We start from the raw sequence: 18,337 nt of genomic DNA, 5'->3' as shown, positions 1-18,337 counted from the left end.
GTTGCAGGAATAGTTATCATGAAGGAACTAATGTACTTGCCTCCACTGCCATCCCAGGATGGAACTAACATTGTCTTTGTTTCAATAATTTGTTTATAACCATCTTGCAGCCCTATATTTGTTTCAAAAGATTACATGACCAGCTATGACTGCATTGTTATAGCTAACTGTTGTTATAACTACCTTGTTATGCCCGCCTTGTAATGATGTCTTTGTTTCAACGGGTCTTTAGGACTAACTTGTTATGATGTACTGCTCCTGCCAAATCTCCCATTTAGAAAACCCTACCCAGGAGCTCTATGAAAACCTTGTCTTCCTCATAGCTAATGCTGATTCTTAAACTTTACCTTAGGGGAAGTCGGCTAATGCACACAAATAAAACAGCCTGTTTTAATTAGTTCCTTGCTTTAATTAATTTGCATGATGATTTTGGTCAGTGGTCTTTCTCCTTCCATCTTTGAGATTAACAATATATTTTATCAGCAGCATTGCTATATTTTCTAAATGACATACAGATAAGAATATACTCAAACTAATTTTGTTGGAAACTGCAACCATAATATATAAAGAGAATTTATTGATTCCCGTTCTTTAATGATATACAGTATTTTAGTAACTTCCATCATATAAATCTGCCTGTTGCCTCCTATCACAACCTCAAGATTTGGTTAGTAGGTTTTTCTTGTGGTGGAAAAAAAGGCAACAAACAAAAAGATTTCTCTGTGGAAAAGAAAACCAAAAAACACTGTAAAGGCTCATGTAGATTGTGAAGATTTTTTTTTCAATTCACCAATTATCTTTGTTAGTGTAAAATAGTTGTATTGCTTTTAAATTTTTTTTCTTGCCATAGTCTCTCAAGAGAGGAATTAGAACCCAATTGACAGAGTATGGGCCCCTTCTTATTGCTTTCTGATGAAGGGGGCATTATTTAACATCAGAAGTCAGCAACCAGGCTTTTGGATTTCCAGGCAGGAGGAAGGGAGAAGGGAAGAACAGACTTTTGTGGCCATCAAAAACCTTTTTATGTAAACCCACTTCCCCAGGTGAAAAAAACCCTGTTTCCAGAAAGTCTATTAACTAGGGACTCCTAGTCAATTCATCAATAGGGTGGCTGTGTGTATCTGTGAAATGGGTGGAACTGAAGTAAATAAAGTATTATGCCATGAGTGTCAGCTAGAGACTCACATTCCATCCTTCTGTTGGAAATATGAACATCCATATTCTTCATACTCCCCTCCAACTCTCCACTTATCTACCACAACACGTGCGCACGCGCGAGCACACACACACACACACACAAACACACACACACACACACACACACACACACACACACACATACACACACTCTATTGACTTCATATTGTCTTCTTCTTTGTCATCCTCTGCTAAGCCACCAAGCCATATTAGTGCTGCCTCTGTGTGCACAAATGAGGCATTATCCATTGAAGCGTGTAAAAGAATGGCCATATTCTTAATACAAAAATAAATAAAAAATAAATAAGGAAGAAAAGAAAAGAAAGATTGCTTTTTCCATTACCCAATCTTGTTTGCTTGGTTTGGACAAATTCTGTGTAGGTAACCAGAACTACTATGAATTTATAAGTGGTGCAGCCCTGTCATGTTCAAAAAACACCCTATCATAATCTCAGATTGAAAAGAAACTTGGACAAATGGATAACTGTGATGTCTATTTGCTGTGGATATCACTCTATATAAATAAAGCACTGATTGGCCAGTGACCAGGCAGGAAGTATAGGCAGGACAAGGAGAGAGCAGAATTGAGGAAAGGAGGAAGGAAAGAAGGACCACCTGGAGCTGCCGCCAGGACAAGGAAGATGTAAAGTACCAGTAAGCCACGAGCCACGTGGCAAAGATTAATAGAAATGGGCTAAATATAAGAGTAAGAGCTAGACAATGATAGGCCTGAGCTAATGGCCAAGCAGTTTAAATAATATAAGAGTCTGTGTGTTTATTTTATATGTGGGCTCCGGGACTTGGCAGGGAGCTGGAGAGAAAATTCTCCAGCAACATCTATTAGCATACCAAAGTGCATGCTGGGATTCAGGCTCTGTGAGTACCTGTTACAGAGTCCTTGCTGGCATCCTGACTTCTTTCAGTTCTGTTCATCCTGCCACTTACCCTAAACTTCTCCAGCTCATCACTTCTCTTCCCCCAGCATGAGAATCCCCATCTAACACTGCCATTTTGCCCAAGTGCTTTTCGTCACTCACTCCCTTGTTCCCCAACCCCTAGATCCACTCACTTTGTCTCCTCTTCCTTCCTCCTCTTTCAATCCACCTCCTCTCATGGCCTGGTGTATCCTGCCGGCCATATTCAATCTACTATTTTCTTCCCCTGCTCTAGACTCTTCCAGATGCCTCGGGCTATACTATTCTACATATTTACAATAAAAACCTTCCATCAGCCATACCTTGGACTGGTCATAGCCACAGTTCATTATACACTAGCTTTCCTCACCAACCTACAATAGCTCATCCATTATTTATATGTTCCCTTTTGTAATATTCCTTGAGCCTTGCTGTGGTGATAACAATGTCTGGTTGATTCATTGCTGAGCAAACAGTGTATTATTTTCAGCATTTGGATCACATGTGCGCCTCTTCACTGACATCTGCGCACTACAAAGCAAAAAGAAGCTTCTCTACCAAGAAACACTCACACACACACACACACACACACACACACACACACACACACACACATTTGTAGCTATAAATATAAATATCTACAGGGAAATTTGATGACATTACCATTTTGCAAAATATCAACACCAGGGTCAACCTTAGATCCTATATGCTCCCTAGCCTTGAACTATCAACCAGTATTGCTTTACCAAGTAGGAAATTTAATCTTGGAAAGCATAGCTCACATCCAGTAAAAAGCAGCCTTTGCCTCATAACAGTTGTACCACTCACTGTTGAACCAGTGAGAAAATCATTTCTGGAAGTTGAGTATTGTAGCAATCAAGGTCCGTGCTATTTTTTTTTTTCTCCACATAGATCCATCATAGCATCTCTGGTACTTTGGAAGCTGTCCAGCTGAGAAGATTTCATCTGGTCTCTCTGATTAGCTTCTATCCTTCATGCTACCCAAGCCTGTGTTCTTAGGAATAAATAAGGTCATATAACACAGTTCCGGTGAATACTGATAGGTGATGACAATAGTGTGAATTGTTTTGGAGACTTACAGGGGCTCCTTGACCAAAACTCAGAGGAAAGAATGTGATTTTAATTTAATTGTTCTCATCTTCCATGAGTGGCATTTTCTATTCATGCAGGGTATTTCTATTTGAAATCTTTTTGTTTCAAAAATCAGATTTTCAAATTAGTTTACTAATGTATAGACCTCTATAAAATTTTTACAAATATCCTTAATTTTGGCTAACTTACCCCTACTTCTGCCTTTCCTGCATTTACCACAATCCCTTCCCCATTTAATATGTAACCCAGTTTTCCTTTGTCTTCTTTTATATGACATGCATTCCACTATTCATTCTGTTATATTTCAGCTGGTTTCTTTCATGTAGCTTTTCCTCATTCTTTCAGTTAGTCCTCATCTCTGTACCTTGTTGTTGCCCACATTTCCCCACCTTTCTCTGTCTTTCCACCCCCAACATTCCACATCTTCACTTTAACTTTACCTATACTACTGTGTGTCTCTGTTAATGTGCTCCTCAAAGGTCCCTTATAGATTTCTCTAGAGCGTCATGCTTAATACAATAAAAAAAAAAATTCACTTAGATACATATATGAGGGAGAATATGCAAGGTTTATGTCTGGGCCTGATTTATCTCACCCACTATAATTATTTCCAGTTCTATCCATGTATCTATTTTTTATTTCAGTTTTTTTTTTAAGTTGAGTGACATTCAAATACGTATATGTGCTACATTTCACATTTTTTTTCTACCCATTTGATGTTGGCAACAAGTTTGATTGCAATTTCTAAGTATGGTGTGGTGGTAATCTAATTATACTGAAATGTGATTTTGATTGTATGTTAATAAATAAAGTTGCCCGGGGGTCAGAACTATTAGAGCCATTGCAAGAGTGTGGCGGTGGTGGCACACGCCTTTAATCCCAGAAAGCCAGCCTTTAATCCCAGGGAGTGGTGGTAGAAAGCAAAAAGATATATAAGGCGTGAGGACCAGAAACTAGAAGCATTTGGCTGGTTAAGCTTTCAGGCTTTGGAGCAACACAGTTCAGCTGAGAGCTATTGGGATGAGGACACAGAAGCTTCCAGTCTGAGGAAACAGGACCAGCTGAGGAACTGGTGAGGTGAGATAGCTGTGGCTTGTTCTGTCTCTTTAAATAGATGAACAGACAGGAAATAGAGCGCTCATTCGGGAAGCTGGGACACCGCAGGCGGAAGGGTGAGATTTTGGCTCTGAGCTCTGACCTCTCGGCTTTCTCTTTTGCATTATTTCTGTGTTTCTTATTTAATAAAACGGTTGGTTACATCAATAGTATGGTGAAGGGACTGGAGTGCAATTATCTCCTTAGTATGATATAAAATAATTTTTTGTTTTGTCTATAAATATAAATTCAATAAAGCATTAACATATAAACATCTAAATTATATAATGGAATATTAAATAAAACATAGAAGCTGGGCAGTGGTGGCGCACGCCTTTAATCCCAGCACTCGGGAGGCAGAGGCAGGTGGATCTCCGTGAGTTCGAGGCCAGCCTGGGCTACCAAGTGAGTTCCAGGAAAGGCGCAAAGCTACACAGAGAAACCTTGTCTCAAAAAACCAAAAAACCAAAAAAACAAAAAAACAAACAAACAAACAAACATAGATTAAACAAAGCCTGAAATACAAATAGCAAAATTTTAGCATTGTCAAATAGCTTAATCATTGATTACACACACACACACACACACACACACACACACACACACACACACACGCACATTTTTTTTCCAAAGGAGACCTACAAATGGCTAGCACTTGTGAAAAAATTTTAACATCACTGATCTTAGGAGAAATGTTAATCAAAACTTCAGTTGAAAATTACCTCACTCTTGTTAAAATGTCTATTGTCAGAAAGACAAATGATAACAAGTTTTAGCAAGGGTATGGAGAAAGGAGAAAAATGTGTATGCTGTTAGTGGACGGTGAATTAATAGAGCTATCCATTATAGATTTTCACTACAAGTCATTGCACCATTATTCACGATAGACAAGGTACTGACTGTCTGGTTATTTTTCAGTGAGATATTGGGCTAAGAATTATGGAATATGCAGGTGTATATATGCACATAATGAATTATCATGCAGTCTTTTTACATAAGAAAACATCTGCCATGCATCATAATATTGATGAACCCAAGGGACATTATTCTAAAATAGGTAAGTTAAATATACAAAAAAATATGGTATCATCTCATGCAAATAAAATCTAAAAAATGTTGAGCTCATATAAAAACAGAGTTGGTGGAGACAGGAAATGAGAAGTTGTTGGAAAAAGTACCAAGCTTCAGTTACATTTAGGAAGAACTTACTGGTGACAAGTAAGTTCTGGGACACTGATCCTCAGCATGATAATTGCAGTTAATAATACTCTATTGTGCACTTGATATTTTCTGAGAACAGAAATTGTGTTCTCATCACATGTGTGCACACAAATGTAACTGCACAAAATTATGGAAATGCTATTTAGCTTGATTGTTGCAATCACAATCAGGCATCTGTTGAAATGTCTCCTTGTATACCTTTTCTTAGACAGTTTCAACTTTCACTTACGTTCTCATAAAGACAGAAGTAAACAACACACAAATGAATAACAACCTTTGGAAACATTCTAGAAATTCCCTACTCAGACTGTATTTAAGGAAATTGGCATTTTCAATTATTGACTATTATCATTTTCCTAGTACATTTTTAGCTCATTATAATCTGTGGGTTTTCTTCTTGCCTACCTCTTCTATTTATAACAGAACATATTCATCAACTTCTTGGCAATCTTTAGCATTAAGCACAACTCTGACCTCTAAGTTTCGTATTCATTCATTTTTCATTTTGCCTCTTTTGTTGTTTGACTTGTATTCCCACCATAGATTTTTTATTTCTTTTTAAAAATTTATTTATAATTTGGGTATGTACATATAACCTAGTATATATATGGCATCGCATATTGCAGGTACTTGAAGAGGCCATTAGAAGGCTTCAGATCCCCTGGAACTGGACTAAAAACAGTTACCAGCAGCATAATGTAGATTCTAGTAAAAGAGCTCTGGTCCTCTGGGAGAGGACTAAGTATGCTTAGTTACTGTGCCATCTCTTTGGAACTTTTCAGTTTATTCCTCTTTTACTACTTCAAGATACTCAGTTTCTCTGCCATCATTGACCTTCTTTATGATAATCTTCACAATATTATGAGTTCAACTATAATTTTATTAATCACTGGGAATTTGTTCATTCATACTTATTGAGGTCCCAGGGAATATCAATGTTATGTGATAATTAGTGTTTGATTGTAGGTAATATGTGTTCCATCTCTTTAAACTTAATTTCTAATTTAAACCCAATCATCCTATATTTCCTGCAAATAGCTCTGCTCAGCATCCTGGCACTCACAATAATTATCTTCCTAGTTTTTAATTCTTTACACACAAAGAGTTATTTTTCCCCTTGGGCCCATAATTGAAATTTACATTTTCTTAATAAAACACTTCAGTAGTCAATCATCGTACTAGATAAAATGTCTGAACAAATACACAATAGGATTAGACTTCATGGTATCATCTCTTTTCTTTGATGTATACCTTCTTATTTACTTCTAATCCAATCTTCACAAATTCCTTTCATGTTTAGCATCCTCTGATCTCTCTGAACACTTCACGTTTTTGTCATGATTTTTATTGACTTCACATATTTATGTGTATAGATATGAATACCCATTATTAACCCAGGTTCTTCCTTTATATCCCAATTCTAGACACTAAAACATTTACATCTATCATTGGCAATGTTTAAATTCCATGTTCTAGTTTATATTCTACTGAGTGTGAACTCTATGACCAAACGCAACTCAGGGAGGAAAGTTATATGACCAAGTCACAACCAATCACTGAGGGAAGTCATGATAAAAACTCAAGCAACAGCAGCTGAAACATGATCTGGAGATGACCTGGACCAATGAGATGAAGCCATGTCACACCAGCAGATGCATATTCATCAGACCTCCCCCGCCCAGGGTGGGGTGGAGGGTATATAAGGCTTGCCTCTTCCCCTCTTCCCCTCTTCCTGAATAAACTAAGCTTGTTGTTTTGACATTCAAAAGAAAAAAAAAAAAACTCAATTAGGAGTAGAGTCAGTAGCTACCGAGAAATGGAGAAATGCTGTTTCCTGGTTTGATCTCCGTGAATCACTGAACTTGCTTTTATATAACCCAGAACCACCTGACCAGGGATGGCATTGTCTATCAATCATTACCCAAGAAAATATACCCACAGACTTGAGTCCAGCTAAATCTGTTTGGGTATCTGCTCAATTAAGGTTCCTTCTTCCCACATGACTCTCATTTGTATCAGGTGACAAAAACTACTCAACATACCCAGTGTTTAAGAGAGTGTCTGTGATCCTATAACATGTGCTTGAATAAGAAAAAAGTAAACAACCATTTTCTATTATAATGTAAGGTTTCTATTGATGTCAATTACTCATGTTTTCAATTTATTTCATTATGCCCTCTTTCCCTAAAGTTTATGTCTTGCTCAAAGAGCAACTAATGACAGTATGTGGAATTTTTTCTCAGAAAAATTTCTATACTTAGTATGGTGAAGCTTCTTTAATTGACTCATTTTTCCTCCCATGTAGAATATATCCCTCAGAGGTACAAGTACTTCAGTGAATAAAGAGGAAATGTAGATAATAAACTTCCCAGACTCCTACATACACAAATAGCCATAGTCATGTAGTTGTTTTAAATTGGAACTATTTCCACTTTAAATCCAATTCTTTTAGCTGAGATGTGTAAGTTTGGTCTCAGAAAGACATGAGACTAAATGTAAATATGAGGGGAACCACTTTTACATATAAAAAAGGGAGGTCATCTTAAATTCATAAGGCCAGAAACGTATCAGTTTCATTTTACTTCTCTGTCTTAGACAAAAATAAATTGTGTATTATGCTTACAAGTACTCTAAGTCATCACTTACATTTTCCTCAGATAATCCAAATCAAAAGAGATGTTTCTGAAGTTTGACTTTTCTTTGTTTTCTATATTCTATATGAGGCAGCTCCCTCCCTTACATGAGTGTGTGGGGTGATATGTGTATGTGTATAAATATTTGCATACATGATTATGTAGAGGTTAATAATATTGTCTAAATTTTTTAATTCTATTATATGACTTTATTTTTTTTTACCTTTTTCATATGTGACTTTGTATTAACACTATAAATTATACAAGTGACTTTTATATACAGAGCAAAATACCTCATACAGTGGGTATTGACATTTTCTCAAAATAATCATTTTTAAAAATAACTATTTACAACCATTTAACTATCTGTTAAGTAAATAAAATTTAAAAATACGGTGCCACTAAGTAAAAACACCACTGCCAGGAGTGGGTTATTATCTTGTTGGGCCTTGGTCAAAGATGTCCCACAGATTTCCCGCAGACCTCACAGGTTATTGTCAAGGCCATTGGCTATATTCAACAACTTGATGGTAAAGCCTTGTTGCTGAAGAAACAGTTATGTCAGTTAATGGAGCAACTGATGTCATGCCCAACAAGAAGCTTCATGCTTATGCTGTCAGAGGAAAATAAAAAAGTAATTAACATGACCACATATACAATCCCTGAAACCCACAACAGCAATTACTTGAAAACAATTTTAAATAAAAAGTAATTAATTAGCCGGGCGTGGTGGCGCACGCCTTTAATCCCAGCACTTGGGAGGCAGAGGCAGGCGGATCTTTGTGAGTTCGAGGCCAGCCTGGGCTACCAAGTGAGCTCCAGGAAAGGCGCAAAGCTACACAGAGAAACCCTGTCTTGAAAAAACCAAAAAAAAAAAAAAAAAGTAATTAATCAAAATAAAAAGAGATTAAAAAAACATTTTGGGGACTGGAAATATGATTCTGCAGTTAAAAGCATTGACTGCTCTTCCAGAAGACCAGGGTTTAATTTGCAGCACCCACAATAAACACAAAAATGTTAACTACTTTAACAATTATATAGACTAAGATTCTGAAATCACCAGGTGAAAAGGACAACAGCGTCCTCCCAGACCCCGGATTAGGCACAAACATTCCCAAACACCAGTTTTCACAGAGAGATCCTTTACCAAGCACGGAAGAAAAGTTAAAGTGGCTGCTTCTGTCTCAGACAGAAAACCAGCAGCAAATGACCTTGCAGGTGTAATTTTTAAGAAGAGAAAAAAGGGAGTTCTGTGTTAGAATGTGCTAGGATGTGGTGGTATACTTTGAATGGGCATTTTAATTATGTGAATGAAAGGGGGATTTTGGTCAGTGGACTTAAATACTTTGATATCTGGACCTTGGTATTCAGCCTCAGGAGGAAGACATGACCAACTAAGGGAATAGACCAGTTGGCTAGCTATAGAGATGTAATCTGATGGTTTTTAGCAAGGAAAAGGGAATGCTGGAGAAGAGCAATGCCTGCCAGAGCTGTGAATGACACTCTCAAGCTGGCCAGAGTTCCTTCATCATCCAAAAGGTAAAAGGGTTTGTGTTTGTTTGTTTGTTTGTTTTTTGTTTTGAGACAGGGTTTATCTGTGCAGCTCTGGCTCTCCTAGAATTCACTCTCAAGGTCAGACTGGTTTGGAACTCACAGGGATCCACCTGCTTCTTACTCCTGAGTGCTGGGGTTAAGAGTGTGCTCCATGATTGCCTAACTCTGCATTCATTTCATAAATTGCTATTAAATAAAATAACAATAACAGTAAGAAAAATATGGATACATATAAATAAACAAATCATTAACTGTCCATTATATAGTTTGATGAATATAGACCACTAAATGAGTTAACTATTAGAATGCATGTATATGAAAAACAGATTGTTTGAAAAGGAAGATATTCAGGGTCATGTTGATTTAATATTTTAAACATAAATTATCACAGAGTAATTGCAACTTGAAAAAAAACACACAATTTTCCAAATTAAATTTTGTAGACTCATCCTACACAGACACAACCACAAAAACAAAATTACAGCTATGAGAAGTTAAGTTATTTGCATTTGCTGGAGCTAAAATTATAAAAGGGAGAAGAGCTGTGCAAGATGGTGGATGAATATATATTTTTCTAAAATTAAGTTGTTTGGTTTAAATTTCACAAAGAATTCTCTAATTTGAATTAAGTCCCACTCAACAAAAGGAAAATAATGGCTGTTACTGGAAATCATACTATCTACTCAGTGCTAGTGAAGTCAGAGTTATTGGAGGACAATCTCCCACCTCTAATTTATTTAACTAACATAATTCTTGCCAATAATATAAAAATATTTGTCTTTTTACACATCTATATTATTGGCAAGAATTATGTTAGTTAAATAAATTAGAGGTGGGAGATTGTCCTCCAATAACTATGATTTGGCTGTGGTTTTCTATGTGGTCTCAATCAGTTACAAAGAGAAGTTCCCTTGATGAGACCACATAGAAAACAGCAGCCAATCATAATGCAGATTTGTGGATACCAGTTCCAATAGATAAATATAAAAATCACTCTTAGGGTCTAGAAAGCATAGCAGAAGAGGAGGCAGAAAGACTGCAAGAACTATATGATTTGGGAGTTTGCTGTGAGATAGCATCTCATAGTAACATCAGAAGCTATACTCATGAAGTCTCACCAACATGGCTAACAAAATGTGAACAGGCAAGGATGACACTAACTGACATGCCAATGGAGAACAGGAAAAGCCCATGAGGTCCAAAACCCACACAAGTGCTATAGATGACTAGGAATGCTGAGAGTGGGAGAGGTCGGCTTTCCCAGGGAAGAGCACACCAATTGTGCCCATTGGTTGTCTAGTGCCTAACACTAGGCTTAAAATCATATTTACAGGTAATATTATACAGACTTAGCAGATTATACTCATGAATATATATAATGTGTTTATGTGTGTGTGTGTGTGTGTGTGTGTGTGTGTGTGTGTTGCGCATGTGCATGTATTTAAGTAGTAACAATTGGAAAAAAAGATTGCCATTTTTACTATGTTAACCCTGCCTATCCATGAGCATGGGAGATCTTTCCATTTTCTGACATCTTCTTCAATTTCTTTTTTCAGGGACTTAAAGTTCTTGTCATATAGGTCCTTCACTTGCTTGGTTAGAGTTACCCCAAGGTATTTTATGTCAATTTGAGGCTATTTGTAAAAGGAGTCCTGGGCTCCTTGCATGGGTTAGCTGTTTGAAACCTGGGACTTATGCAGGGACGCTTGGCTCAATCTGGGAGGAGGGGACTGGACCTGCCTGAACTGGGTCTATCAGGTCGATCCCAGTCCTCAGGGGAGGCCTTGATCTGGAGGAGGTGGAAATGGGGGGGGCTGGGGGGAGGGAGAGGGGGGCAGGAAGGGAGAGAACAAGGGAATCTGTGGCTATTATGTAGAACTGAATAGTATTGTAAAATTTAAAAAAAAGAAAAGAAAAGAAAAGAAAAGAAAAGAAAAAAGAGGCCATGAATTTGAAGAAGAGTGGGAAGAGCTGTATGAGATGGAGTCAACTATTTGAACGGAGGAAAAGGAAGGGAGAAATGTTGTAATTGTGTTATAATTTCAAAGATAAAAAATTAATTATAGATGTAACCAATGTTACCTTCACTTATTTCAGTCCAAGTAAATTCTATTATTTGTACAGTGAAAAGAAGAGTCCTTAAATGAATTTATATCTGGCTATAATTGTCGTCATGTCATCATGACTCAAGTATTAAATTACTGATGATGTCAGCTATAGATATGCGAAAGTTCTCTCTTGCTCTGAAAACAGTTAAAACTTCATGTATTTTAATAACAAGAATGCATATATAAGCAATGGCATGTAACGTGTAGCTTTGCAAAGTATTATGTACTAGTATACGTAACTTAGCTTCATAAAAGATTGTAAGCCATTTGGATATTACTATTCTTACCTCACTGTGAAGATGATGAAATTATGGCCAGCAAGTAATATATGAAAAACTATATGTTTCCAGAACATGTATCTTTTAAAAAAATGAAGTTGGTTATGAGAAGATAGGCATTCTATCTGCTTTATATCTATGAATAGCTATACTAGATTTTCTCTCTCCTGAGCATTTCTTTGTTACCAGAATTTTTGTGTAATTATTACATGAAAAATAGATTTTGTATATTAGCCTCTGTGATGGGACTTCTTGCTGTTCCAAGTAGAAGATGATTTTTGGAGTTAATTGAATACACAGCTTGATATCCCGTGCAGCTTAAATACAGAAACCTCATGCACAGAAAATAATGTATAAATAAGCTATGCTAAGTAAAGTGTGAATGGAGATGAATTGACAGAAGACAAGGAGTTTTGCTTTACAGTTATTAAAAAGTGTTCAAACATTCTTAACATGTGATATGTGGAAATGACGAAGGACATCACGTCTGCTAAGTAAATGCTCATCATCTCAAGCAAGCACACATGCAGGAGGAGCCACGTGACATCTCTAGCAACTCACACAGAAGAGGTAGCTCTAGAGCCAGTAAGAGATTATTATGCTTTCTCTTATACAATATATTACTTTGGCAAACATTTATTTTCTGGGTAAACAGTATCAGTTTCCTTGTTTTGCAAGTGCTAAATCTGGTACTTTGTGAAATTAACAATAGTATTCAGAATACAATCACCAATTGCTAACTGATCCATAATAACCTATGTTACTACACAATTTCTTTTCTCTTTTGTTTTTTTTATTTTCTTTTCTATTCTCTTCCATTTTTATCTCTTTTCCCTTTTCCTCTCTCTTTTTTTCCTTCATCTTTCTCTTCCCTTCTCTCTGCCTCCTCTCTCTCTCTCTCTCTCTCTCTCTCTCTCTCTATATATATATATATATATATATATATATATATATATATATATATTTCCTTGTCTATTTATTTACTTTGAGAGTGGCTCTTCTAGAAATCATTATGTTGAACACACTGGATTCCAACCTTCAGAGATCTGTCTGCCTCTGCCTCGCCTCCCTCGTGATAGGAATAGAGGTTTGTGTCACCATGCCTCGTGACTAAAATATTTTTAGCAAATTTTCTCTCCCTTAAGATCATCTAAGAAATCACTTTTTAAAAAATAATCTATCTAAAATCTAACATTACAGTAATGTAGCATGAATCTTAGAGGTCTTATTAATAAAATCAAGCCTGAGGCCAGTTATTGGGGTGAATGCTGGAAGATCAGCGAGACAGAACAGGCCACAGCTTCCTCACCTCACCAGTTCCTCAGCTGATCCTGTTTCCTCAGACTGGAAGCTTCTGAGTCCTTATCCAGAATAAATCTCAGCTGAAGTGCTGCTAGAAGCCTAAAAGCTTAACCAGCCAAATGCTTCTAGTTCCTGGTCTTCATGCCTTATATGCCTTTTTGCCATCTGCCATCACTCCCTGACATTAAAGGCTCACTTCTTGGGATTAAAGGTGTGTGTCACAATGCCTGGCAGTTTCTAATGTGGCCTTGAACTCACAGAGATCCCGAGGGAGTTTTGCCTCTGGAATGCTAGGATTAAAGGTGTGAGTGCCACCATTTTCTAGACTCTGTATCTAGAGTCTGTTCTGTTCTTTGACCCCAGATAAGTTTATTAGGGTGCACAATATTTTGGGGAACACAATATCACCACACAGTAGTAAAGTTTTTATTTGATGAATGAATATAACAAACAAGTATGTAGCAGCGTATTATATTAATGAAAAAGAAAAAAGTGTGAAGGTATAATATTTTCAATGTTATTTTTAAGAAGGTCTCCATATGTAATATATAGAAAGATTACTCAAAGGTTCCTCAAAGTATGGCAGCAAAGGAAGCATTTTTACAAACATATCAATCAGTTTAGATCTTATGCTTTTTCTTACATGTTTATTGTACATCACATCATACTTATGATATGTATAGGTTTCTATAAATATAAGAAATAAGTGTATATATAAATGTGATAAGTATGTATAAATACACTAATCTAATTTTATATATTTGTGTAGATTCTAAAATAAATTTTAATTCTTCAAGGAAAAACAAATTTATATCTACTAAAAACTTTATCTTCTATTTCTTATTCTCTTTACAACAATTAGTTCACAAAGAACTGTTTTATTGATAGAAAAGTGTAATTGCATATAAAGAAGCATAAAGCATAGGATATATTAAGACTTGCACACATAGTTGTTAGAAAAGTACTTACATATATATTTTATTCACCTGTATGTGTTTGTGTACTCATAGAATTAAATATGTGCATTTTATCCGTATTCCAAATGATTATTCCAAAAATCTCAATCATAGCCCTGGGAGATATTACAAAGCTATCATCTCTAATTCCTTCATTTTCATTTAGGTCATTAATTTCTGATCTAGCATACCCATATGCTAACTTACTTTCCAGATAGTGAATGAAAGTAGAGAATATTACCTTTGCTAATGCCTCTTAGCAATGTTCCTACGACAGCTGTATATATCTCCTCCTGATAGCAAAATATTGCATGGAAAATAGAAAAAGTCAATTCTGATACATACAAAAGAAATCCAGATGAGAAGACAGAGAGATGTTATTTGATAGACAAGGACAGACAGCTAATGGGAAGGTGAGAAACATAGATATGGTTTGTGTTTTGGATAAATGTTTATATGTATGCAAGCTGCATGTCCAAATGTGTATACATGCTTAGGAAAACCATAAAACAATACTGGGTTTGTTCCTCATATAGCATATATTAATTGTTGTGGCATTGCTCATCAGTCTGAAACTTACTAATTAGATTCTGAATGGTCAGCAAGTTCAAAAGACTGGACTTTCTTCAGTTACTTAGTGCTGAGGTACTAATAGGAGCCATCATGCCAATAATTTTGATATGAGATGTAGGATCAAGTACAAATCGTAATGCTTGCAAATAAGCACTGTACTGATTGAACTATCCCTCCAAACCTGGTTAAGCACATAGCATGGAAAATTTCCTAGATTCTAGGAACTGTTCTAGTTCAAAATAAAGATTATATTAAATTTTAAATTAAGTATCATACCTGCTTGTGTTTAATCACCTTATGTCCTAAGAGTTAATATGAGATTTATAAATGCTGACCTAAAGCTATAAGTGTGACATGCATTTGAAGAGACCAAATACTTAGATTTTATGAATCTTATATTGTAGATATCTTTGTATCACTTGTAGAATAGTGTATTCTAAGTAACAATTTTTAAAGTTTCAGATATTTATATAATACACTTATTATGTTCATCCACTATGTGCCTTCAGTCAGCCTAGTACCCCACACATTCCTCCAAGCTTCATATCCTCTTTTTTTTTTTATTCTCTTTTCAGTGTGAATAACCTTCTGAATCCAATTAGTGCTATCAACATTCACAAGGATTTTTTTATTAGCTGGAGCATAAGCAACCTACCAGTTACAATATCGAGCAAAACTGAGTCTTCTTCCTTAAGCCGCCATCATTTACAAAAAGCTCATCCTACAGAGCTGGAGTTTCTGGGGAACCTTCACTATCAATGCTAGAATACTGACAGTCTTGGTTCTGTGCAAGGCTTGTGCAGGTAGCAGAAACTACTATGAGTTCATATATGCACCAGCTACGGCATGCTGGAAGTTTGCATTTCACAGCACTTCTCTTCATTTACTGGCTCTTTTATTCTTTCCACATCTTCTTACATAAAGTTCCCAGAGCTTTGGCTGGTGAGAGGTTGATATTAATGGTCTATACATATCTTAGCATTCAAAAATTATATATACTAAGTTCTTTGCCCAGATTTTCTTTTTTTTTTTTCGCTTCTGTTTTTATCATATCCCACTGCATGAAGAAGGTTCTCTGTCCAAAATTGAGAGCAGCATAAAAAGTATTGGTATAATACAATTATTAAGAGTGATTTTGACAACAGGACCATTTTGCAAATAGCAACTGTAGGTTCCCATAGTGACAGCAATCTCCCCAGTCATGATCTTTTGACCAATTTTATAGAATAAAACACAAATTTCTTCCTATAAAGCAGGCCTCATTGCCAGTTGGAAAGTGGTAGGTTATTCCAATATTCTTAATGCCACTGTTGCACCAAAGGAGACATCTTGCCCACAGATTAGTGTTTAGAATGTAAGGATCATTGCTGGGTAAGACTATTGATTACATGTCTCCTCAGCAGCCTGTATAGGACCTTCTGGTCCCATGGAAGCTTGATAGCAAGGAAAGCATTTCCTATCTAATCCAAAGTTGATTTCTTTATGTTCTGAATCTTAATTGGGTGGTAGTCTCTATAATAAGATCTTAAGGCTTAGGTATGATTAGCAACAAAGAACTTGTATTATTTTGTGGTGTCTTTGGGGCCTACCTGACCAATAACTAAAAGGGAAGTATCCCATGGCTAATAATGAGATTATCACTTAATAATCCATATCTCATAAGAAAATATATAAAGATATATAGCTATATAGACATATATGTGTATCTATAGATATATAGTATATAACATATAATAAGTAATGCATATATTATATAAATGATTATTTTAGTATATATTGTCTGTTAATGTATATATTATATGTGTTTTTAAATTATATATATATATATATACATACATATATATGTGTATATTTATAAGCTTTTAACTCCTGGTATATTTCTATTTTACTTTAATCTCTCTCTTATTCTACTGACTTTTCTTATTGAATGTTTTCTCCTTGGGCTATAAGTTGGGAGGACATATGTTTCCATACTTTTTAATTAAATAATTATCTTACCCCTTCCCATTTCTCCCTCCAACATTTCCCATTCCCATTCTACTCCATCTTTAATCGATCCTTTCTATGTACCCCTCAGTTTTGTAAGATTATTGAAGCATAATGTTAGGGAACAGACTATTAGTGAGCAGTTGGAAAGGTGATGCACATGACAAAGATTGAATCTTTCCTAGATTTGCTGTAGAGGCTCTTGTTTATCAGTGTTTCACAATGTACACACTAAAAATCATTCATCCCTGAAAACAGCATATTGCCTATAGATTTATTGCCATCTTATTCCATGTCATTTCTAATGGCTAGTAACTCATATACAGAAGAATGTGTGCCCTAATCCAGAGGGTATGCCACCACACATTTTAAAATTCATAGATCACTTCAAATTTCATTGAAGTGCATAGACCATGAAGTTTCACTGCTTCTCTTTCACATTCAGCATGCATGCATAGCTGCTTCATTATTTTACGTGCTCCTTCCTAGTTCTTGACTTATACAGTATGCTGGTACCACTGTAATAAATTAACTCTGTTTTATTCTGTGATGATCATAAAATCAAGCTCTTTCAATATACTCTGAGTGGAACATAGGTACTAATACTGACCTCTGTCATGTTAGTGAAATGTATTGCTCTCCTTTCAAAGCAAAAGAGACTTATCCAAATGAAAAATTATTTCCACCTAAACTAAGCCTACACCTTAAATGAAGACAAACTAAAGTCTGCTAAGCATTTAGAGGTATCCTTGGGGCTCAATAACTTCAATAGCTTCAAAGTTTAGGGCTTATCCAGCTGTATAAAATAATGATCATGTGACTTATACACTCCAAGGTTTGAGAGGTGGCTCAGCAATTAAGAGATCTGTCTACTCTCCCAGAGGACCTACATTCGATTTCCAGAACAAACATGACAGATCCCAGAAAATCTGGAACTCGAATTCTAAGGCACTCAATGTCTGGTCTCTTAGTTGTCCGACATTCAAATAGTATACAGACATACATGTAGATAAAACAGCCACATACATAACTAAAAAAACCCATAATTAAAACTAATAATCTCCTCCTTGGGAAGCATACAAGCAAGCACTTATGCTTGTGTGTGTATATCTGTTTGCTTCATAGCATCAATTTCTTGAACTGGCCCATATATGTGGTGTTTTAATCCTATTATTTTGGTGAAGAAAAGATAGCACTGAGACTTTTATTCAATTTCACTCAGTCACCAACCCATTCTTTGAAAAGCTGAGGTAGCGACGGTCTGTTTTCAAAAAGCTTACTACTAGTCAAGAACTGGAGAATTAGTAGCAAGTAAGTTTCATCAACCAATAGCCCACTAATACCAGGGATTGGGCCCAAGTTTAGTTGATCATCCTATGTCTACTCAGTTCTACTATGATGAATGGA

The sequence above is a fragment of the Peromyscus maniculatus genome, chromosome 9 (assembly GCF_049852395.1).
Source record: "Peromyscus maniculatus bairdii isolate BWxNUB_F1_BW_parent chromosome 9, HU_Pman_BW_mat_3.1, whole genome shotgun sequence".
Classification (NCBI taxonomy): Eukaryota; Metazoa; Chordata; class Mammalia; order Rodentia; family Cricetidae; genus Peromyscus; species Peromyscus maniculatus.
This window is presented reverse-complemented; position numbering follows the sequence as displayed.